The 25,037-nt window shown below is 48.6% G+C and overlaps 1 protein-coding gene across 4 annotated transcripts in view; it reads right to left on the bottom strand.

Moving 5' to 3' along the window:
• The window catches only part of CSGALNACT1 (chondroitin sulfate N-acetylgalactosaminyltransferase 1), a 90,955-nt gene extending 76,607 nt beyond the window's left edge, over nucleotides 1-14,348 (bottom strand). The window contains exons 1-3 of one of the 4 annotated variants that reach the window (XM_042856301.2): nucleotides 14,250-14,348; nucleotides 12,273-12,323; nucleotides 11,694-11,780 (exon numbers count right to left, since the gene is read on the bottom strand). The gene's annotated coding sequence lies outside the window, so the exon portion shown is untranslated. Of the gene's footprint in view, nucleotides 1-11,693; nucleotides 11,781-11,915; nucleotides 12,244-12,272; nucleotides 12,685-14,249 lie in introns of those variants that run through there. The other 3 variants (XM_005283960.5, XM_024110111.3, XM_008173570.4) reach the window with 3 other exon arrangements.
• Nucleotides 14,349-25,037: the final 10,689 nt, after the last annotated feature.

Genomic DNA, 25,037 nt, shown 5'->3' with positions numbered 1-25,037 from the left:
GATTCCATGGACCCCCATTGCGTCTGATGAAGTGGGCATTCACCCACGAAAGCTTATGCTCCAATACTTCTGTTAGTCTTAAAGGTGCCACAGGACCCTCTGTTGCTTTTTACAGATTCAGACTAACACAGCTACCCCTCTGATACATGGACCCCAGCAACTCCTGGCTAACGTGTTGGCCCCTTGAAACCTTTGGCAACCAGGGTAAGTGGTTGTGCATGGGATGTAGAGCAGCCTCAGACTCTAAGGAGCACAAAGGATGCTTAAATCCATCTTTAGAGATGTGCATGCACATACACACACACACACACACGGTGTGTTGTAAGCTCTTTCTTGGCCACAGCTAAAGACCAGGAGCCCAGACTTTCTTTATACAGTAGTTCATTGACTTGAGATGCGCGTTACACTATTTAGTAAAAGTCTTTTCTTGCAGCTCTAAGGCCTGGTCTACACTGGGCGGGGTGTGTGTGAAATCAAGCTAAGATACGCAACTTCAGCTACGAGAATAGTGTAGCTGCAGTCGACATATCTTAGATTGACTTACTTTGCATCCTAGCGGCACGGGATTGACGGCCGCCGCTCCCCTGTCGACTCCGCTTCCGCTTCTCGTCCTGGTGGAGTTCCAGAGTTGACGGGAAGCGCGTTCGGGGATTGATGTATCACATCTAGACGAGACGCGATACATCGATCCCCAATAGATCGATCACTACCCACCGATCCGGCGGGTAGTGTAGACATACCCTAAGGTTGTGGAGTTAAAAACACTGGTATCTTAGTAACATTAATTGTTGGGAGTTTTAGCGGGAAAGGTTGTTTCTCCCTCTCTCATATGACTTTGAGACTCTTTCCTCTCATTCCTTTTGCATTAAGTAAGTGCTTTCCATTTCCTGACAAATGCTTGGAGAGAACTGTGATATTTGGAGGGCAGTTCATTCCCAGGGACGTATATTTGATGTGGTTAGGTGTTAGAAAACCACAGGGCCTGACCACTAGTAAAATCACATTTCACAGTCATACAAGTTGGAGGACGGGTGACATTTTCTTTAAGCTGTTTTGTGCCTCCCATAACTAAAACCAGCCTAACACATATAGTGCTCAGCCAGCCACCTCCACTGTCATGATAAAATGGTTAATCTCAAGCGTGTATTGATTTATTTCTAAAGCTCTAGCATTTGAAGCACCATTCAGGTGTGTTATATTTTCCCTTATGAAGCTCTTTATTTAAAGGCAATTTATGAAAAAACAATTTTTATGTCGGTTATTTATGTCACACTGAACAATACTGTATATCTTGTCAATATCCGTGTATAAACTTTGCAACAAAAACATCCAAACTGAAAAGAGGCTGGGTTGGGCAGATATATGCTTCCAATTATTCCTAAATAAAGTGCATGGGAACAGAGCGGGAGTCAACAATGGAGCATAAATTAAACTCCCAGGGCTCACCGGCATTAGGGATTTTTACACCAATGTAGCTATGGGAATGTTCACCCCCAGTGTGGAGCAAGTGCTTTGGTATAGCTACCCCAGTGCAAAAATCCCTCATGCTGACAAATCTTTAGGGACACAGGGCCAGATTTTCTGGTCTGGCCAAGCTGCACCCAGTGCAGCAATGATGGGATGGGAATAGAAGCAAAGCCACATGTGTGCCCACCTTATTCTGGGATTGATTAGAGCTTGGTCCAGTCCCAAGTGTACATTAGAGCAGCCTAAATCCACACAATGCATCCTCCAGAACGGATGACCTTTTAACCCCTCTGGGACGGGTTGGGTCACAGAAACCCCCTTGGGACTGCAACCTGATGTGCCGAGACTACCTCTGAGCCCAGCAGCTTGGGACTTCAGACTGCCTTGTTGAGCCAGACACGCCAGTCTGCTCCAACACAGACGCAGGGTCTGAACCACGTCCCCCAAAAGCTGCAGGCTTAACTGAAAACGGCTTAAGAAGTGCTCCTGTCTCTAGCACCCAGACATCCAGTTCCCAATGGGATCCAAACCCCAAATAAATCAGTTTTACTCTGTATAAAGCTTGTACAGGGTAAACTCATAAATTGTTCTCCCTGTATAACACTGATAGAGAGATATGCACAACTGTTTGCTCCCCCAGGTATTAATTACTTGCTCTGGGTCAATTAATAAGCAAAAAGTCATTTTATTAAGTATAAAAAGTAGGATTTAAGTGGTTCCAAGTAACTATAGACAGAACAAAGTAAATTACCAAGCAAAATAAATAAAAAACACGCAAGTCTAAGCCTAATACAATAGGAAACTCAACAGAGATGAAATCTCACTCTCAGAGATGTTCCAATAAGCTTCTTTCACAGACTAGACTCCTTTCTAGCCTGGGCACGGTCCTTTCCCCAGTACAGTCCTTGTTCCACTCAGGTGGTAGCTAGGGGATTTCTCATGACTGCCGCCCATCACACCCTCTCTCCACTACTGAGTGATTGACACAGACATCAGACACATATAATACTTACTGATTGTGCTCTAATCACAGTGGCCAAGATTTTCTAAAATTAGGTTTTGAAGGTAACATTTTCAAAATTTGAGCAGCCTAAGCCCCATTTTCGAGGGAGTTAGGTTCCTAAATCACTCAGGTGCTCTGGGTAATTTTACTCCTAAATCCTTACTCAGATCTCAAAAGTGATCTGACTTTCAAAAGTGCTGAAAACCTAAGAACTCCCATCCAATCAGTGGACGCTGCTGGGCGCTTAACGCTCTTGAAAATCAGGCTGTTTATTTAAGTCCCTAAATATTGCTTTATAACCTAACCACAGGCTTCTGTTTCTGAAGATCTTGGTCCATAACTTCAGTTTGACCTGAGAGTAAACTGTGCAGCCACAGACTTCACCCACCCAGCATTTAAGAAATAGGTTACAAAGAAATGGGCATTTTTCTCTGAGACCAATGTCAAGTTAGCTCAATGGGGAAGAACCAGGGAATCACACTGATCTTGAGGAGCTGTTGCACTATATGTTAAAAGCAGGGATTGGACTAAACTCCGACTGATGGGCAAACATCAGAGGGGGGAGGGATAGCTCAGTGGTTTGAGCATTAGCCTGCTAAACCCAGGATTATGAGCTCAATCTTTGAGGGGGCCAAGGGATCTGGGGCAAAACCAGTACTTGGTCCTGCTAGTGAAGGCAGAGGGCTGGACTTGATGACCCTTCAGGGTCCCTTCCAGTTCTATGAGATAGGTATCTCTCTCTCTCTCTCTCTCTCTCTCTCTCTCTATATATATATATATATAAACCTCTGAAAATCCTACATTGGAGCTGAGTGATAATCCAAAGCAACCACTGCTTTGACATAATCATTCCTCCTAAGGGAATACAGGATGTGATGTTATCTAATTAAAATATAATCATGCAAATCATTATTGCTACCACTGTTATATAATTGCAACAAATCTTATACAAAGTGTGACACGTGGCTGGAAAAGGTTAAGCAGCTTGCAGGCTAAATAACCCAGAGCCAACCTTTAAAGTCATGTTAGAAAGTATGCGAATGGTAATGAGGGCCATTCAATGCTAGATAGGTTTGCATTTCAAAGTTCTAGCCTATGTTTAGAAGTTAGAAGTGATACTAATTGTATGCATGTATTCATAAATGCTAGCCATGTAAACAGACAGTTCCTGTCTGGCACTATAACTATTAATTCCGAGGTCAAAAGGGAATATTAACATTTAGATGAATCTTGGATGAAATAATGTCATTGTCTGTATGTCTCTTTGAAGTTTGTGATAGACTGCCTAATGGATAAATTGCCCCATGTTAATTTGTGTAACTAATTATCGTTAGTGCTTAGGAGACAGAAGGTTACATCAAAAGCCTAGGACTGTGTGGTTACGTGGCTGCTAGAACACTGTATAAAAGACCCTCGGGTCCGGATCCTGTCATCTCAGCTCTGCTTGATGCTCCAATGCAGGGAAAGTTGAAACCACAAGATTGAGATCCCAGCTCTGACTGGACCACCCTGAATATAATCTGGACTATTGCCTATGGACCAATTCTGAAAGAACTCTTTGCAATGACAAAGCTCACCATCTCTGCTATGAATCTGAACCTCAAGAATTATACTCATATCTGTATGTATACTGGTCTTTTAACCTAAACTCTCTTTTTTTAATAAATTTTAGTTTAGTTAATAAGAATTGGCTATAAGCAATTTATATATTATAAGTATTTGGGCAAGATCTGGAATATTCAGTAACCAGGGAGGTAATGTGTCCGATCCTTTGGGATTGGTAGAACTTTTTTATACGATGAATAAGATTTTCAGTAATCTTCATCATATTTGACTTGGGTACCTAGGTGGAAGCCTGAGGCTAGGTTACTTTAAGGGAACTATGTTATTGACTTCTGGGTAACCAGTGGGGTATTATAGAAGGTTTTGTGCCGGCTTGGTAAATCTAAGTATTGGAATATCCACCAGCTTTGGGGATTGTCTGCCCCATTCTTTGCAGTTCAGCCTAATTGAGTGACCCCTCAGCTGATTCCCCTGGGATTCCTGTCACACAGGAGTTGATGAATACTGTCCCCTTGCTGTAGGAAGCTGTGAGACAAAGATGGTCTCTGAATTATCTCTGATTGATATGGTCTTTAATACGGATATTCTCTTCTTTATCGGCTTCCCCTTCAGATTACTTTGGGGACCATCTGAAATTTGGCCTGCATTTTAATGGTTAAGGAATGCAACTTGTCACTTTGGTAGCACAGAGAGATCTTAGATCAAGTCCAAAGGATTTTTTCCACACAAAGGGGAAGAGCAAGAAGGCCTGGCTTAGAAATAGTCACTATAGCTTAACCCCCCCCCCGCCCAACCTCTTGATCCTCACGGCTGCTCCAACTTGCAAACGGTCGCAAAGGGTCATTCCAACACCCCCCCAGGATCATTATACCTCACTGTGCTCCAGCCATGCCCACTCCTGCCAGTGGCATGCCCGCTGCATGGTTAGGAGTACCAGCTGTGCCAGTGTATGCCAACCTGGGAGAGAGACATCCACAGACCAAGTCACTCCCATTGTTTTCCCAAAGATTTCTCTGTGGTTTAAAATTGCAGGGGGCAGGAGGGAGGAAAAATATTTTTTCCAGGAGTCTCATTTCAGAAGGATTCCAGGTTGCTTCACTAGAGCCATGTGATTTTTTCCTTCCTGAATACTGGGCTGATGTACGTGCAAGGGTAGTTGGATCGTGTTTCAGTACTCCCAAAGCAACCTAACACTAAGGATGCATCCATCGAAAATAATTGAAGGGATGGCCCATTCCATTAATACACCATAAAAATTGATAAAGAAACGAATCAAGTCATCTATGCTACCCCCCTGACAATGGCAGATCACTCCCTGCAGAATATTTTCCAGTGTTTTGCCCAACCCAGTTTTAAATGTCTCTGGTGATGGGTCTCCCAGCACTTCCTTGGGAGAACACCTTCCATAGACTAACAGCTCTCACTGGCAGGAAGCTCTGCTCTGAAAAGGGGACTCCATAAAAATGGCCAAGTTTATCATTTCTTAGCAATCTCCATGTCAAATGTGCTCAGTTTACAAACAGAAAGGCAGCTTTTGTAAACGGCCAGTCTTGTACACGCAGCCTGGGATCAGAAAGTCAGGATAAGCTCTTTCCAGCCCACACATCACCATCAATAAGAATAAACATGTTGTACGCCAAAAAAGAACATCAGATATCCTGGGCATCCCAGTTCATCCTGCTATGCAACCCCATTAGGGCCTGATCCACTGCCCACATAAATCAAGGGAAAGACTCACTGCTTTCACCAGGAGTTGGCTCAGGCCCTTAATGGGGTTGCACAAGTGTAATTGACTAGAATTTAGGACCCTTATTCACATTCAGTAGTCGTTTACTCTGTGCATAGTCCTACTGACTCCAGTGGAACTTAGCCTTGCTCATACGGAGTAGAACCTTAGTCCATGTTATCTGTCGGGCTCTGGGTTCTAGGCTGTCAGTTCTGGTGGCTGGAACATTTTCGAAGGCAGACATAGAGTTGGAACTGGGCCGAGGGCAGCACTGAAACAGGGGGACAGGCTTTGGGTCAGAGTCCAAAGGCAAGCCAAATCAGGATCATAGAGTCTGGAAGTAGGCTGAAGTTGATACTGGGCTCAAGTCAGTCCAAGGATCTGGGGGGTCAAGGGGTAGGTGTAGGGTTGGAGCAGGGTCAGAATAGAGCACAGTCAAGGCTGGAACAAGGCTGGGGCAGGATCAAAGGCAGGAGGGAAGTCTAGGGAGTCTGTAACACGACAAGGCATCAGGAGGGTTGTGCGGATGAAATACCAGTGCCCTGGGGTCATCTAACTAGGGCTCTACCTATGAATAGGTTGCTGCACCTTTTCCGAGTGTTGAGTCACTGCAGGCTCTCTTGAGGGATGAGTTAGTGCAGCTGAGTTGCTGGAGCATGCCTGGGCAATGTGTCATGGAAGGTTCTGCTGGACGGGTGAGTCACTGTATCTATTGATTTGCCAGGTTTGGGCGGGCACAAGCCCGCCCACATCTAAAGGCCCCCCTCCAGCCTAAGGGGAGGAGCCACTGGACCCAGGCATCAAAAGAGTTCGGGGGGCAACAAATGAGAAATCAGGGATGGGAGTGAGGCCATAGGGTCAAAAGCAGGGAGCCAGAGGGGGACACTGAGCAGAGAAGCCTGGGCAGCGCCCATTGCTCCTCGAAGGCATCCAAGGAGCCAGTGGATGTGGCCCAGAGGAACTCTGCCCAGAGACGTGACTTCCGGGAGGAGCGGAAAGAGGCTGTGCATTTGCAGAGTACCTCTCCCATCCAGCATCCTCCTCCTAGTATAGTGGATGGCCACCTTGGCGAGCGCCAGGAGGAGGTGAACGAGGAGGTTTGCAACTTCATGGGTCCACGGAATGGGTGTGCATAGAGCAGGAGGTGTGGAGGAAAGTACAGCCAGAGCCTAAGGAGAAGGGGCGGGATAAGGGGTTCCAACCTGGTGCACTTGAGGTAGATGCGCACCAGGGTCTCCCTCATGCCGCAGAAGGGGGGTGAGTCATTGTAGCTGAGTGAGCAGCCCTGGTCCAGCTGCAGCTTTGCCTCCCAGTATTCCAATCTGGCCTGCAGTAAACGAAGTCTATTGATGATGCACAAAATGGAACAGAATCCAGCTCACTCGCATTGTAGGTGTTCTGGGTCTGCAAGGCTAACAAGAATAAAGAGCAATGCCTGCTTCTTCTAGGGACAGGACACGGATTGCTCCGACTCCAGGAACATGAGAGGAAGGCGCTTGTTCTACACAGCTGAACATGCATTTATTCCAGCACTCCTAGTAAATGGAAGAGGCCGGGTGGTTTTGGTTTTGTTCGACTTTCTAGGGAGGAGATGTAATAATTACAGCTCTCTTGGTCAGTCTCGCTGTTCTAACGAGAGAAGGATCAGCAGCTGAATAAATGATTTTGCCCTTGACTTGCAATTCACCTTTTCAGCTAGAGAGACTCAACATTAGAATTTTTGGAAGAAGCAGCTAAAAAAAACACCCCAGCAAAGCCTGTGCCAATTTCTTCATTAATTTCCCTAATGCACATGTGGTCATTTCAGGCGCATCAGCTAGTCACTGTATTAAGAATGTCACCATAGCCCCGAGTCCCAAACACAACATCTGGAAGAAGAAGAAGCTGCTGTTGTTGTTGTTTCAACACTTCAGTGAGACAGAGAAGGGAGAAGATTCTAAGGGCAGAGAATCTTTGTCCAGGGGGAGAATAAGCCTGTCTTCAGTTACTGATCACTGCTGAGAGGGATCCTGAAATTATGGACTGGGTGACATAAGCGTGCGTAGCACATTTCATTAGGGTGTGCACCCAGGGAATTTTATTTATTTATTTATTTATTTATTAAGGCAGACATCATAAAGGTTGGGGTGTGGGAGGGAGTGCAGGGTGTGGGAGGGGGTGCGGTGTGCAGGAAGGGGCTCAGGGCAAGGGATTGGGGCAGAGGAGGAATGCGGGGTGCAGCTGGGGCTCAGGGCAGGGGGCTTAGGGCAGGGGGTTGGGGTGCAGGAGGAGTGCGGGGTGCAGGCAGGGGGCTCAGGGCAGGGAGTTGGGGGGCAGGGTGCAGGAGGGGTTCGGGCTCCGGCCCGGTGCCGCTTACCTGCAGCGGCGCGCTCCCTGGCTGCCTGCCCTGGCCCCATGCCGCGCCGCTCACCATGTCCCTGCGCGGCCCTGGGGGAGGGGGGCACAGGGCTCTGCGCGCTGCCCTTGCCACGCCTCCAGGTACCTCCCACGAAGCTCCCATTGGCTGCAGTTCCCCGTTCCCAGCCAATGGGAGCTGTGGGGGTCGGTGCTTGGAGCAATGCACGGAGCCCTCTGCCCCACCCCCCATCCCTCTCCAGGCCCCAGGGATGTGGTGCCAGCCACTTCTGAGAGTGGTGCGGGACCTGCGGCACCACGGGGGACAAATCCCTCAGGCCGGATCCAAAGCCTTGAGGGGCCGGATCTGGCCCACGGGCATTAGGGTGTGCCTGGGCACATCCAGCACACCCTGTGCACACGCCTATGCTGGGTGATTTTCATCTAAATCTTTTCTCTTGAGCCTAGGAGTGCTCCAGTGACAATGAAAGGATCTTACTTAAAAACGTAGGAAGAAGCAAACACACTGTGTTTCAAGTATCAGGGGGTAGCCGTGTTAGTCTGTATCTACAAAAACAACAAGGAGTCTGGTGGCACCTTAAAGACTAACAGATTTATTTGGGCATAAGCTTTCGTGAGTAAAAACCTCACTTCTTCGGATGCATAGAGTGAAAGTACACTGTGTTTCACTGCAGCCTTCCAGCAGCAGAACAGAGCTCTGCCAAAGGCTTCTCTTGGCTGCAGAATTCCAGGGGACTGTGTCTATAGCATTTTGTGGGTTCCTTATTAAATAATTAAATTGGTGCCTAGAGGCGTTTACTGAGATTGGGGCCCAACAGCAGTGGGTGCTGTGCAAACACACAGTGAGAAAGCACCCTGCCCTGAGAGCTTGCAGTCTAAATAGGCAAGACAGACAAAGGGATGTGAGGGTAACCTGAAGCACATAGCAGGTCAATGGCACAGGCAGGAATAGAACCCAGGTCACCCACATCCACTGGACCATCCTGTTGATGCCTCTGTCTATGACCTTCCGCTATGTCCCCATGTTCTGTACACCCCTTTGTGTCCATTCCGTCATGCCATACCAATCTCCTGCCTCCCCCCCAACTCCATGCTGTCCCACCTCCAGGACACCCTATTCTAAGATGGTGGAGCCTGATTCTTGCCACCCTCCATGTGTCCCCCAGTCCACATCCCTCTCAGCCCCTTACATACTCTCTACACCCCCTCCTAGATCCCTGCCCCTCTGCATTTCCCCTGGTCTCCTATTCTCGGGTCCCCATGCCCTCAGACTTAATGGGGTTGCACGGGAAGCCAGCATCAGCAGTCACTACAAAGCAGCTTCTGCTGCTCCAGCATACCGTTTTGCACTGCTGTCCATTTTCTAACAATCAGGTGCTTTTCCTGGGGCTTAGCAGCCTTGACACATTGCCCCTCATACAGCAAATTCAGTTGTGCCGTAAGGCTGAAGTATTTCATGACTGCAGGAAGAAGTTATTACCAGCCAGCTATGCCAATTTTACTGCTCTCACCATGAAGAAGGGCAAGATGCAAAAGAATGCACAAACCTCTGACAGAATTGATTGAGATGGAGATAGATACTTACCCAAGAGGGCAGATGTGCATATGCTGTTCTCATCCAAGCATCTCAGAAGGAAGCATGTAAAGGTTTTGTTTTATATAAGGAAGATCAAAATGGGATGAACTAGCTAGCTGTGTTTATATCAATGCATTTTACAACTAGTCAATGTCACTAAGACAGGAACAACATAGCCGGTATCATAAGCATAACTATTTGGGGCAAACCATTCCCTCCTGCAGCAAAACCTATGGAGGAGACCAGCTTTCAGAATCTCTACCTAAGCATTCTGTAGGAGAGGTGGGGTCTGGCCCCTGGGAGAATGAACTGCAGATCCACACCCAACTCCCCAACAGTGATCCAGTAGCTCGGCACTGGCTTTGGAACCCTGGTGTCATTTATCCTCACCCTCTTCCCCACCCCCCACCAGTTCCCTTTTAAATGGGTGAGGCACGTTCCCCACCCCAGAGCAGTCACAATAAGAAAGGTAGTATAACCCCAGTAGCATAATACACTGGAGAGTCATACCCATTCTGTTGAAAATTCATTTAGGAAAAGGTGTGTTATATTTTGACACTAGTTGATTACATTGTTGAGTTTCAAGACTTAAGAAGGCAAAATTAAAGTCAAGAGCACACTGGAAATTGGTTGTTGTGTTAATGAATATGCAATTACTGGTCAGTGAGGAACTGGCTACAATCCTTCATTGTGCGTTTCTAATCTTTCGAGTTAGAGGATATATATATTTTTTCCCCCTCAGAAATATCTGATAGAGAGGGTTGCAAAGATTTGGCTTGATGTCAAAGAAAGTTCTAAAATCTATTGAGCCTTAACTATCTTTTTCTTAAGTTATTCATGTGGAGATATCATAAATGATATGTTGTTATAGGTGCTTGAAAACAGCTCTGTGTAGCTTTGTAATTCCTCCACTAATCTTCACTGCATCTCAACTCCCACAAACCACTAAAAAGCACCTCTCCTCAGCCAGGCCAGCCCAGTTTGGAAGTCATTGAGCAAACCATTTCAGAGATGTGAGGAGCCAAAAGAAAGGGCTAGAAGGATTTTCAAAATTGAAAGTGTTCTGATCCACCCCCCTAAGCCCCATCTCCGCACACCAGAGTGTTCACCTTGAACTAAACTGTCCCTGGCTAAGATGTGCCACGTATAGTTCCCAATTGATTGATTTAAAAATGATGAAATTACAGAGTGCGTGTCAAAATCGGATTCATAATAACTTGCTTGCTGCAATCTTAACTCTGGAAGGACAATCAGTCTCTCCACAGTGCTAACCAGAGCTCAACTCATTTGAAAAATAAAATTAACTAAAGTAATAATTCTTTAGTTCCCCAGAGAATAATCACTCAGACTAATCACTTCACTACAATTTTATTTTCAACAATTGTGTAGAGCCAATGCCACCACCACATCTGTCACCTGAACTGGGCTCTATCAATATTGACTTGATATTTTGGAAAGTTATAAATTTCTTCATAATCCCAGGGGATTTTGAGGGGAATGAAAATCCACAGCCTGATGGAAGTTATTATTTTGTGGGTTGCCTGTTTAGCTTCAAGATGTCATTTTTAAAAAACGTGCCTGGTCGGAAATACATTCAATGTGTTCTGAAACAATCCAATTAAACTTACACACTCCCGGAAAGCCATCACAGGAGAAAAGTGCTGAATACTGGAGTCAAAATCTTTTCCATTTTGCAAAGTTGGTGTGAGAATTGACCAGCCCAGAACAATATTCACACACCCACACTATGATGATAACGGGGTGGAGGGGGGTGGGGGGGGAGGGAACTACCCAGGGTAGCATTGGAATAAAAAGTATAGGATTTAATTAAACAGTTTTACGATTCTGACTTGATCAACCATCTGTTTTTAATCAGACTGGAGAAAAATGAATAAATAGCAAATAAAAGGAGGATGCCCATAAATACAGTACAGAGGAGAACAACAATGAATCCATTTCAAAGACTAATTTCAGAGACAAGGAAAGAAGAACAAGTGACTTACCTCAATTACAGGCTGGAAAGAGGCAATAACGATACACCTACATCCTTCCTTCCTGATGCAACTAATTTTAGGTCTTTTGATAGAAATCTAAAAGGAAATACAAAAGACAATTGTATATAACTGCCTTCCTTGCAGAGTGCCTGTACAAAGTAGTAAACGGCTTTCGAAGGAACACCGGTAAAAAGGAGTGAACAAATTACAACTCAAAAATATAATTCTTACAAAATAAGAGAAAAAGAAGATTGCTGTCCTGAAAATTCCTTGTAGGTCTTACTAAATGTTAAGTGAACGAAGCCATACAGTGATTAAATGACACAGAGGCAGATTGACCCTTAGAGTTACACCACTATTCTCAATAAAGTGACAACCGGCATCAATTTGGCCCATTTGTCTCCATGACAAAGATGACAAAACTAACCTTGCAAACCCCTGAAGAGCTAAACTAACATTTCCACTAAGAAGGCAGCTTTGCATTGACTGGAATGATACAACTTTGCTAACTTGTCTCTAGCAAACTCTGGTACTTGCTAAAGCAACACTTGAATGTTAAATGCTTCGGTCGAGAGTTCAGCTACTGACCTGCAATGAAAGCCTTGTGTTCAGCTTCAACGTTTCCTGACAGCAAACAATCTACAGGGGGGGAAAAAAAAACAGTTTCATGGAATGAACTGTTAAAAAAAGAAAATCCTCTCATAAGCTTTCCCTGAGGGGGGAGAAAGAATCCACAAGCTTTAAATTGGCCAGGCAGATTTAAGAGGAAGAAAAAAAAAAGGCATCTCTTTCTGTTGCGTCAAAGAGCCCAGTGTGCAAATGGAACAGTGAACTGAGTTGTTAAACTGGCAAGCCCTGGCTGAAGACAGCTCTTCAGTATGCTCTCAGCATCCTCTCCCAGGGCTGGCTGGATCCAGTCCCACTCCTCAGGCTCTTACAGAGGAGCCATGCTACTTCAAGAGACAATCACTAAAGGACGGTTTCTGTCCGCATGCCATTCAGCTGGCTTTCCGACATAGCATGAGGACAGTTACACACACAAGCAGTGTTTATTTATGTATAGGAAGTGGAGAAAACATCTACGCATATTCCAACTGGCAGTCTTGTCACTGAATTACCAGAACTTGTAGAGAGAATCCTATTGACTGCATAACCCACCCTTTATGTTATTCAATGTATGCTTAGAACAGGGGTGGGCAAACCGTTTTAAGCTGGCCCACGAGCTCCTGCTCGGGAGCGGGGTCTGGGGCTTGCCCTGCTCTGGTGCTGCAGCCAGGGGGCTGGATCGGGGGCTGCATCACGCAGCTCAGCTCTGCTCTGGCGCTCCAGCCGGGGTGCCGGGTTGGGGGGCGCACCACACGGCTCCCAGAAGCCGCGGCATGGCCCCGCTCCGAGGGTGGGGGGCCGCTACATGCCGCTGCTTCCGGGAGCCGCTTGAGGTAAGTGCTGCTTGGAGCCTGCACCCCTAAGCCTCTCCCCACACCCCAACCCCTTGCCCCAGCCCTGATCCCCCTCCCACCCTCTGAACCCCTCAGTCCCAGCCCGGAGCATCCTCCTATACCACAAACTCCTCATCCCCAGCCCACCCCAGAGCCCGCACCCCCAGCCAGAACCTGAACCCCTGCCCAAGCCCTAATCCCCCTCCTGCCCTCCGAACCCCTCGGTCCCAGCCCGGAGCATCCTCCTATACCACAAACTCCTCATCCCCAGCCCACCCCAGAGCCCGCACCCTCTCCTGCACCCCAACCCCAATTTTGGGAGCATTCATGGCCCGCCATACAATTTCTATACCCCAACTGGCCACCAGGTCAAAAGGTTTGCCCACCCCTGGCTTAGAAAGTAGTTTTAGGAAGGGACTGTACTTATATGATGCATCTCTTACTTGGTGCTAGAGATTCCATAGACCACTGATGGTCCACAGACCACTTGCTCATTGTTTGGCCTCCGTTATACCTAGCCAACTCATTGTGTGCAGGGAGGTAGCCCAGGTGAACCAACTGCCTTTAGTGGCCTTGCACAGGAGTAGCTGTGAAGAGAATGTTCACAATTCAATTAACAATTTCACCAGTGCATGTAGGAGGAACAGAAACCAGGGCAAATAGCTGGGCAGGGCTAAGAGGAGTAACAAATAGTACAACGGTTGCATGATGGGCAGTAGCAATACCTACTATTAAGGCTGCCTAATACTTCCTATTATAAAGCAGTTTTCAGATGCCTAGAACTTTTGAAATTTCAGCCTCAATGATCGAAATGTGCCATGTGTGGTGTCTGCTGAATTTTTTTGTTAAATTTGATCCAAAAAGGTTTAGTCATTTCTGAGAATGAGATGAATGAATAATCAGTGCTTTGGGCTATACCTTTGTTTGACTGGACTTTTGAACAGCTCTAGCACTTCAGGGGTTTGGAACAGAGAACTGGAATTAGGAGGAGGGTAGCCCTGGGGTCAGAGAGGTGCCTTTTGCTGTGCCATGAAAATCCATCCAAGTTATAAACTATGGAAAATTGCCATTTGTGCATGCATCCCAGGCTGTCACACTGATAGGACAGTAGGACAGAGATGGATACCTGCTGGATCCGGAACATCTCTGTCAGCTCCTCCCTTGTTTCCAAAACTCCATTGTTTCCTCTTTGTGGCAGGTTTTGGACTTTCAGAAAGCCTCTGATGAAGTTCCACACCAAAGGCTCATTAGCAAAGTAGGCAGTCATGGGATAAAAGGAACGGTCTCTCATGAATCAGTAACTGGTTCAAAGACAGAAAACAAAGAGTAGGAATAAATGGTCAGTTTTCACAAGGGAGAGAAGTAAAGAGAGGGATGCAATGGAGTGCCCATCTCACAGAAGGCAGAGCAGGTTGTTAGGACAATTAACCTGATAGGCTGCACCTGCCTGAGAGCCAGCTGAAGCCCAGATGGGCAGGGGCAGGCTGAGCTTGTAGAAAGCCAGCAAGCTGAGACCAGAAGGAGGCTGCAGGGGCAGTAACTGACAGCTCCTGTAAAATCAATACCGATTTTTAAAAAATTATTTTGAGAAATCAATGAGTAATGGTGCAGGAACCACAGTGAGCTGCAAACAAAATTCACCCAAGGTACTAGAAGGATAAAGAACATCAGGCACGTAAGCAAAGGAGAACTGGCATTAACACAATGGACAAGGGGATTAAGTAGCATACAGTTTGCTCCGTCCCCATTATTACTGTTTGGTGGGTTACTTAAGTGCATATGTGGCCCACAATGTGTTACCTGGGCCGCAAAGAGTGGGTGGCAGGGCAGCCCACCTGGGGTGGACCGGCAGCCCCAGACCCCGCACCACATAGCTTCCCCGAGCCCCACAGGGCCGGCCGGATGCCCCAGACCCCATGGGGCAGGCTGCCCCAGCCCCGGACCCCCGCCACATGGGGCGGGCCAGCTGCTCCAGCCCCCACACTCCTGCCACATGGGGCGGGCCGGCTGCCCTGGACCAGGGCTGAGCGGCTGTCCCAGATCCCAGGCCCCCAACCCCGAGGCGCTGTCTCGGAAGCCCTGACTTTGCTGCGATGGGCAGCCGGGAAACCCAGACCCCTCTATGTCAGGCAGCTGGGAACCTGCCAGACCCCGGCACACGGGCCGGGCTCTAGCACACAGCTGAAGTGAGCCGCAGCTGTGTGCTAATAGGGCCACATGTGTCCCCTGGGTTGAGAACCGCTGCTCTAAGGGTACGTCTACCCATCAATTAAACATCCACAGCTGGCCCAGGTCAGCTGACTTGGGCCTGCAGGGCTCGGGCTGCAGGGTTGTAAAACTGCTGTGTAGAGGTTTGGGCTCAGGCTGGAGCCCCAGATCTGGTTTGTGGCTGTGGTTTCCAGCCAATGAGAGTGCAGAGCCGGTGCTTGGGGCGGGGCCAGTGCACAGAGCCTTGTGGCCTCCCGCCTAGGAGCCAGACCTGCTGGCCGCTTCTGGGGCGCAGGGTGGTGCCAGGACAGGTAGAGATTAGCCTGCCTTAGACCCACAGCACCGCCAACCAGACTTTTAACGGCCCGAGCGGCAGTGCTGACCTGAGCCACCAGGGTCCCTTTTCGACCGGATGTTCTGGTCGTTCTGGTTCTAGTGAGCAACCACTCCTGGTCTGCTCTCACACAGCCTCCAGCATGTAAATTACTCCTAACTATACTGTAGGAGAGCTATGGCCAGCCACCCATGAATTACACTGCAGGGTAACACCAGCAAACTCCCAGTCCCAGACTTTCCCCTAGAAATGTTCTGCCCAGCACCCTTGTTGACAATACAAACTCATATAAAGTCCATCATTTCATAATAGAAAGCGATACGCACAAATATTATAATCCCAAATGAAGTTTCCCAAACACTTCAATCCAAACACACACGGGTTTAGATAAAACAAGTTTATCAACTACAGAAAGATGGATTTTAAGTGATTACAAGTAATGAGGCATACAAGTCAGAATTGGTCACAAGAAAATAAAAGATAAAACACAATTAATATTTAACTTAACAAGCCAAATGAATTCAAAGCAAAGGTTTCTCTTAGCACATACTCTAGCAGTCTTACTGTCAGGAATCCTTTCAGTCAGTAACCCTCCCCGTGTTCAGTGTTAATTTCCTTGTCCTTCAGGTGTTGCTGATGCCGTGAGCACAGAGAAAGGAAGGAGTATTTTGGGGCCACTGTTATCCTTTCTTATAGCTTTCTTTTTCTTTGAAAATAATATCATACCCTTTTTCCTGCCGAAGAGTTGCTGCTTCACCAGGTGATAATCCATTTGATTTTGATGACACCTTGCTGAGGCATCAGTTTGTCTTTTATTTTGAGGAATTGGTTTGTGGCTGCTTTTCTAAACTTGAACCTGTCCCAGTAATGTTATACAGTGGAATTGTATAACTTTACATACAATGTTGCCACGTGTATTTTACCAGGAGAATAATGGTCAGCAACCAAATGATGAGTTTTCAAATGACACCCCGCAAAGCATACTTTGTACAAAATTCATTATGGTTTTGAAAAAGGGTGAAGAACACACGGGTACAGACTGTCAGGGGGATGGTCCTAGAGCCTGGGGTCCCACCTGAACATCTACACAGCAAGTTTGAGTCCTGCAGCCTGAGCCCCCCAAGCCCGAGTCAGCTGACCCAGGCCAGCTGCAGCTTTGCTGGGGTCTTTTATTCCAGTGTTGACATACCCTTAGATGCAGGGCCGGCTTTAGGCCAATTCAACCAATTCCCCTGAATCAGGCCCCACACCTAAGAGCCCCACTGCTGGAGCCCTGGGGTCGGGCTCTGGGGGCTATTTAAAAAGTCCGGGGCTCCCGCTGCCTCTACCGCCTCGGCCCTTTAAATAGCCCCCAGAGCCCTGGGATAGCGGGGGGCTCTGGGAGCTATTTAAAGGGCTGGGGCTCCAGCTGCCTCTGCTGTCCCGGTCCTTTAAATAGCCGCGGGAGCTCCGCCACTTCCCCAGGGCTCCCATGGCTATTTAAAGGGCCGGGGCGGTAGAAGCAGGAGAGCCCCGGGCCCTTTAAATTGCCCCCAGAGCCCTGGGGTAATGGGAGGTTCGGGGGCTATTTAAAGGGCCAGGGCTCCATCTGCCTCTGCTGCACCCCCTGCCCTGCCCGCAGCCAGCCCAGTTTCCAGCCAGCTCTGCACCCCCTGCCCGCAGTCAGCCCCTGCTGCACCCCCTGTCTGCACCGCCCCTGCTGCACGCCCTGCCCTGCCCTGCCCACAGCCAGCCCCTGCCGCACCCCCTGCCCACAGCCAACCCCTGCCGCACCCTCTGCCCTGTCTCCAGCCAACCCCTGCCACACCCCCCTGTGGCCCTGCCCAAAGCCAGCCAGCCCCACACCCCTCCCGCCCGCACCAACCCTGCACCCCCTGCCCTGCCCACACCAGCCCTGCACCCCCTGCCCTGCCTGCAGCCAGCCCCCTGCCCTGTCTCCAGCCAACCCCTGCCGCACTCCCCTGCCTGAAGCCAGCCAGTCCCGCACTTCTCTGTCTCCAGCCCTGCCAACCGCTGCCGCACCCCCCTGCGGCCCTGCCTGAAGCCAGCCAGCCCGCCCCACACACTCCTGTCTCCAGCCAGCCCTGCACCCCTTGCCCTGCCTGCAGCCAGACCCTACCTCCAGTCAGCCCCTGCCCTGCCTCCAGCCAGCCCCATGTCCACTGGTGCCCTGCAGTTCCCAGGGCAGTAACCCTGCACACCTGCTTCCATGAGGGGGGCAGGGAGCAGCTGGGACCCACACATGTGCACACACCCCCAGGGAGTGGCGGGGACCCACACATGTGAAACGAAGTTCATTAATAACCGATCAACAGCATATATGATGCAATGTACATAATATATAATTTCATTATTTATATAGTTATGGAAAGTAAATAATACATGGAAGAAATGAAAGGCTTTTTTTTACGTTGTTTTTTTTTTGTTAGTCATCCCTGCCGGGGCCCCGCCGAAAATGTTCGAATTGGGTCCCGCACTTCCTAAAGCCGGCCCTGCTTAGATGTACCTTAGGGTATGTCTACCCTGCAATTAAAAACCTGCGAGTGGCCCACGAGACTCCCGAGGCTTGGGCTGAGGGGCTGTTTAATTGCAGTGTATATGTTTGGGTTCGGGCTGGAGTCCAGGCTCTAGGACCCTGCAAGGTGGGACAGTCCCTGAGCTCAGGTTGCAGCCTGAGCCCCAAGGTCTATATCTCAATTAAACAGCCCCACAAGCCTGAGTCAGCTGGCATGGGCCAGCCACAGGTATCTAACTGCAGGCTAGCTTACCCTTAGATAACTAGTCTGATTCTTTACTTCAATCAGACTTGGCTCATGTTTTTAAATCCACAGGTCCAGGGTTCAGTCCCCACACAGGGCTTGTTCAGGGACATTGTTACCCTTTGATATGTGCTATCTATGAGCTTTGTTAAGATATATTTTAGAAGCTTCCAGGAGAAAAACAGTCCATGCAGGTTACAGTCTTTAGGAGGGTGATCTTCTCCATATTAACACCCCATCTTGCAACCAGCTCCATGCACGCAGACCACTGGATCCACATGGAACCCTCTTGAGTCTCCATGGGGTCCAGGATCTGTGCAGGAAGAAGGAACATGTGGGCCTAGGGGAGAACCAGAGGGAGACACTGCCAGCTCCACACACCTGGAAAAGGTAATATAGTCCCAAACCACATTGCCTTTTCTGTTGACCCTTTCTACACTGAAGAACCCTGCCATATAAAGAGGGATCTGGAGTAGCTTCAGCCAGGTCAGGCCCTGATTGGCAGCATGTCTGCAGTTGAGCTGGCAGGGAAGAGTGCCAGGAGACAGCATGGAGGCCCAGTGTGGTTGTCACTGGTCCCATATTCAGCCAGACAGTTCCAATTGCAAAGAAATGTCCCTTGTCTCAATGAACTTATTTTGGACCAGTGTCCTAGATGGAGCTCAGGGAATCCACAGGCTCTGGAGGCAGGACTAACTGGTCACTGAATGGATACCCCAATCCCTGTGCAGTAAGGAAAGGGAGAAGTTAACTGGACACTCACCTGAAAGTAGTGTTGACTGCCCGTGTCACTTCTTCTGTGTTATCATGAATAAAGTAATTCCCTCTGGTGTAACCACACATGCCCTTCTGCACTCCTCCTCGCTTGTGCCTGCAAAACAGACATAGTATCAGAACTGCTCGCAAATGTCAACAAAATGTACTATTCCTTAACAAAACAGCAAGTTTTCAGTTGTGAGGATGCACTTATTCTTGTAAATGTTCTGCAGTTTTAATTTGCCTTGTAACACTTAAGTGAGTTGGTGATAAATTCATTCACTGCCACCCACTTAAATTCCAGACAAAGAAACCCAGAGCACTGAATACAAAGATTTGAGGCACATATCCTAAAATATGGAGTGCCGTGGCAAGCACCGGACCAGCTCTAGCTTCTACACCCTGGGGTTTTGAGTGCTCCGGATTTCAGGAATTTTAGCTTCAATAAAGGTTGACCACTGTGATCAACATGCTGGGCTATGCTGTTCGTAACCTCTGTTCAGACCACACTCTGCTCCCTGAGCCAGGAGTAGATCTCTGGGATCTTAATTCCTAACATTTTACTATCATCTAGCAAACACAGGCATATAATTAAAGACTGTATCATAATGCTTATGCACATGGGGGCAGAACTAAGGTTCCACAGGCCGCTTTAATGCTGGCATTGCCTAATTTGTGAGTGCTTGATCTTGCAAGTCTAATGCTCTGTAATGTAGTTTGATTGTGGGGTTGTTTTGTCTTTTTTTAATGTAATATAGACCCCCTTTTACGTCAGTACCTATTGAGAGACTTGATGCATCTGAATTGCTAATGAGCTGCAAAAGCTTTCATCTGCAGATCGCCAGTTTTAATCCAGCTCTGCTGGCGAGGGGCTGAATGCTGTTTCCATATTATGGATATTTGGTGGGTCAGTTCCAGTTCCCATCTTCTGCTAATTGCAGACTCATCAGAGAGGCCAAGAGTTGCATAGGCCACAGAGTCTGCACTAGCCCTGTTACCCCTACAGGTAGACTCCCCTCCCCCATCCCCAAATCCCTTGAGACATGCTGGCAGGGCAGTGTGTGGGGGACTATTGCCCCTGTAGATCAGTACAGGACTTCTTTCACCAGTTCAGGGCTATCAGACCTACACCTTTCACAAGTAATGCATGCAAATACATGGGGGATCAAGTTAATGGTTATATGTAAATTATACAGTAATAGGCAAATTAAATCAAATAATTTACATAAAACACCCCCCAGCATGGAATTATATCTCCTCCCCAGCACAGCATTCCTCCAACCTCCCCCCCACAACTCTTCCCTTCCTGCCCCTTGGCAGAGAGAGCTTCCCCTGGGCAGATAATCCCTTTCTTTCAGTGTGGGTTGGTAGGTGACAGCCAGGTGTGTGGGGGGGAATGTTGCCCCGGTAGATCAGTACATTCATTACTCTGCTAGACAATAAAAATAATGGACTGGACAGAAACACTGGATTTACCGTTTATTACAACCATCTGCAATTCACTAACACCTTTTTGTCCTCTGTGTGGCTTGAAAGCTTGTCTCTCTCATCAACAGAAGTTGGTCCAATAAAAGATATTATCTCACCCATCTTGTCTAATATCCTGGAACCGACACGGCTACAACTACACTGCATACAAAATCTCTCCTGGTATTTTATGAAGGATTTATTCAGAAAGTGGCAACAGTCCAAGGTTTCAGACACTTCTGGGTCTTTCCCTGGAGTAATTGAGCTTTTCCTGTCTGGTGCTGCTTCATGAATAAATTTGTTATCTTTATAGACTCTCTATATAACTATTGGCCCACATCTTCCCATATAATGGGAAAACACACAGAAGCAGAACAGGAGAAGTAAAATTATACAAGGTTCCCCTTTAGGGTGACCAGACAGCCAGTGTGAAAAATCAGGATGAGGGTGGGGGGTAATAGGAGCCTACATTTAAAAAAAAAGTCCCCAAAATTGGGACATCTGGTCACCCTATTCCCATTGCAGTTTCTTTAGTAGATAGAAGATGTGGAGTTTGGCCTCCTGGGAGAAGTACCAAGTCCAGCTCACAGACTTCACAATCACTGAGATATACACCTATCTCATAGAGCTGGAAGGGACCCTGAAAGGTCATAGAAGTCCCTGCCTTCACTAGCAGGACCAAGTAGTGATTTTGCCCCTGATTCCTAAGTGGCCCCCTCAAGGATTGAACTCATAACCCTGGGTTTAGCAGGCCAATGCTCAAACCCCTGAGCTATCCCTCCCCCCTGAGCCACATGTATCTTGGGAATCCACTACTGACACAGGGCCATCTGCACAGAGCATGTGTTCCTCCACACTAGCTGTGATGCCCCATGCAATTTTCCGTGGCAAAGTATTTTTACTTTGTGGCAAGTGAGCTCAGAGCATATGCATAACAACTAGCAGAGAAGTGGCTGTTGTAAAATAAATGCAATCTACTTATCCATCTGTCCCCTTACTAACATTCAGTGGGGGTGTTTTGGTTGGCTAGCTCCCAGTACCAAAAGAATGGGGGGAGGCCAATGTTCCCCGTCAGCCTGATTGACAGGGCGGGCAGGCTAATCAGGGAGTCAGGAGGCCAGGGGGCCCCGTCCTCCGTGTGAGTTGGAATTGCCTGGGTCAGACAGAGTGGGGCTGAGCTAAGGAGAGAGCAGGGGCCCGAGCTGAGTGGGGAGCAGAGCTGGGCCAGCCAGAGGGGCCACAACAGCAGCCCGGGAAGCAGGTCAGAGCTGGGAGCAGAGTCACAGATGCCTCCTGCAGAGCAGATCCTGCGCTGGGAGCAGAGCTGCCGCTGCAGAGCCAGGTGTGGTGAGCAACTGTGGCCAGCCAAGGGGGGATTCTGGGCAAAGGGCCCAGTGCGAAAGACACCCCCAGCCAAGGGCCCTTGCAGGCCAGACTGGGAGGAGGATCTTAACCCGACGGGGGGCTGACGCTGGGAAGAAGGGTCCCACCACCCAAAGCCTGGAGGTGTGTGACCACCACAATTGCAAGTGTCCGACCCGCAGCATCCCTGCAGCACAGCCAGGGCCTGAGAAGAAGGCCTGGGACCTACAAGGAACAGACAGTGAACTGCCCTGACATTCCAGAGACACTAGTTGTGATGTCCCCTGCCACAGAGTGGGGTGACGTGTTTTCCTTTAACCTTTCCCATTTTTCCTAATTCTTTTTTTTTTTTAATTAATTGTTGATTAAACAACTTGTATTTGATTTAAATTGTATGTAATGATCAGTGGGTCAGGGAAGTGCCCAGTGCAAAGAGAGTACTCCGGAGTGGGGACACCCTAGCCCCTGTCCTAGGTGACCACAGCAAGGTTGGGGGTTGAGCCCCCCAGGAATCCTGGGCCCAGCCTTGTTGGGGTTATGAGGACTCTGCCAGACAGGAGAGTGGAAGGGGAGTCCTCAAAGGCAGGGAGGCCTCTGGGTAAAGGAAGTGGGAGCGAGGACTCAGATCCTTTCACTAGCCCATTTCACCGGGGTAGTGCAGAAGCCAGGAAAGTTCCCCACAATAGCGGGACCATTCCCCCGCTTACACACCCACAGACATCTATTGTCTGTGGCTGTAAGGGTGGCGGGTGAGACAATCTGGAGAAACTGTATGGTTGCCATGTGAATAGTGATAATTGTGCTACACTTTGTGTTCTGATGCAGCTGATGCCACATAGAATCGTAGGACTGGAAGGGACCTCAAGAAGTCATCTAGTCCAGTCCCCTGCATTCATGGCAGAACTAAGTAATACGCAATAGATTTCTTACTGATAGATTGTTCCCTGATGACTTTTAGATACACTCTCCAGCCTTGTCACTGCTGCATCTACTTACTCTTGGCCCTGATTCAGTGATTGTGGGTATATTCTATTGTGATGTTATAATTTGTGCATGAAAAACAGCACAGCGCTTACATTGCACAGCTGATGTGCTGCTGCAGCCAATTAGACAGAGGTGCTGTATGACAAATGGACTTTGTAATTAGCTGCTGCCAAAAATCCTTTGATTCTGTCAGCCTTACAGCAATATGTTGGCAAAAAGCAAAATTGGGTTCAGGTACCCACCATGCTGGCATTCTCCTATATGCCCCACTGCCTTTTAAACACTGTGGCAGGATTTGTTTAGCGTGCACATGATGCTCCGTTATTCTGTATATCTACAATACATGAGCTGGCATAAATGATCACTGCTAACAAAGCAGGGTCCAGAGTGAGGCCAAGACTACTTGGATGATTATCCTTGTTGGCCCAGTGCTTGTGAATGGCTTTTGACTTAGCTCTATGTGGCAATATTTGTCTACCTTTAAACAGCTCTGACAAGGGATACACAGGTGACAAAGCAGCAAACTCACAATAAGTTCGAAGAGGATTTTCTTACAAAGAACATGCTTCAAAAGCCCCTGTAAATAGTGAAACCAAGTTATGGCAGGAAGAGCAGTCTGAAGCAAAAACAATTTAAGTACTATCCATTTCTATGAAGAAAAGGCGACAAGCTCAAATACAAAATAACCAAACCTTATAGCAGCTTGAGAGCAATTCTAAAGGGCTTGACAGGTGACTCCAAGTATAAAATTGTACTGGGATGAAAGATTAAACCTGTGCCTATAATGGGAGTCTATACAGAGGCCTCTGTGTCATAGTGGAAAATGTTGGGTATAACCCACAGCCCTCAGGGCCACAAGAAGAGCAAGGACAGTACCGCAGGCAGAGTCTTACCCTGGTCGGGCACATGAGAGATGCCCGATGACAAAGGAACATGTTTTCTGTACACTGCAGTGACACTCCCTTATCAACAAGCTAGATGGGTGAGCACAGGGAACCCTGAGGGTTATGGGACCACTGCCAGGCCACCACCAAATCCATGAGGGGGATTTGAAATGGGCAACAGGGGAGTAGAAGGGACCATGCCAGCACCACGGAATGGGTGTGTGTGTGGAAGGGGCTGCTGCACTGTTACCAAAAATCATACATTCTAAGATCAAAAGGGCCTATTGTGACCATCTAGAGTCTGATCTTCTGCAGAAGACAGGCCAATGGAGGAGGTTGGGAGAGGAGGAATCATGTTTTATCACCGTGTTGGGGGAAATGTTGATGGTGAGGGGAGGAAAAGTTACCATCACCATGGCGATGGGGGAAATGCTGTCACCTGGTGATGGGGTGGGGGGCTTTATCACCATGGCAATGGGAGAAATGCTGTCACCCTGGTGTGGGGGTGGCTTTATCACCATGGGGATGGGAGAAATGCTGTCACCCTGGTGTGTGTGTGGGAGGGTGGCTTTATCACCATGGTGATGGGGGAAATGCTGTCACCTGGTGATGGGGTGGGGGGCTTTATCATCATGGCGATGAGGGAAATGGGGTGGGGGCTTTAATCACCATGGCGATGGGGGAATGCAGTCACTCTGGTGTGGGGGTGGCTTTATCACCATGGCGATAGGGGAAATGCTGTCACCTGGTGATGGGGTGGGGGGCTTTATCACCATGGCGATGGGGGAAATGCTGTCACCGGGGTGGGGGCTTTATCACCATGGCGATGGGGGAATGCTGTCACCCTGGTGATGGGGTGGGCGGGGCTATCACCCTGGCGACGGGGCGGAACTATCGAGTCGGAGCGCACCCTGTGTCCGGCTGGGCCCCAGCACCCCCGGGCGGCCCGGCACGAGGGGCGGCGTATCGGTGTATCACGCGCGGGCGGAACCGGGCCACTCTCTGCAGGCAGGCCCCGAGGTGCTCCGCCCCCAGCGCTGCGGCGGACGCGGCACCGCACCAGGCCGCGCTGGCCAAAATCCCGCTGACACCGGAAGTGCACCTGCTGCCCGCAGCTAACATGGCGGATGCGGCTTCCCGCAGAGCCACGCGCGCGCCGG

The sequence above is a fragment of the Chrysemys picta genome, chromosome 5 (genome assembly GCF_011386835.1).
Source record: "Chrysemys picta bellii isolate R12L10 chromosome 5, ASM1138683v2, whole genome shotgun sequence".
NCBI classification, from domain to species: domain Eukaryota; kingdom Metazoa; phylum Chordata; order Testudines; family Emydidae; genus Chrysemys; species Chrysemys picta.
Note: the sequence above shows the minus strand (reverse complement) of the source record. Positions and strands in the feature narration are given on the sequence as shown.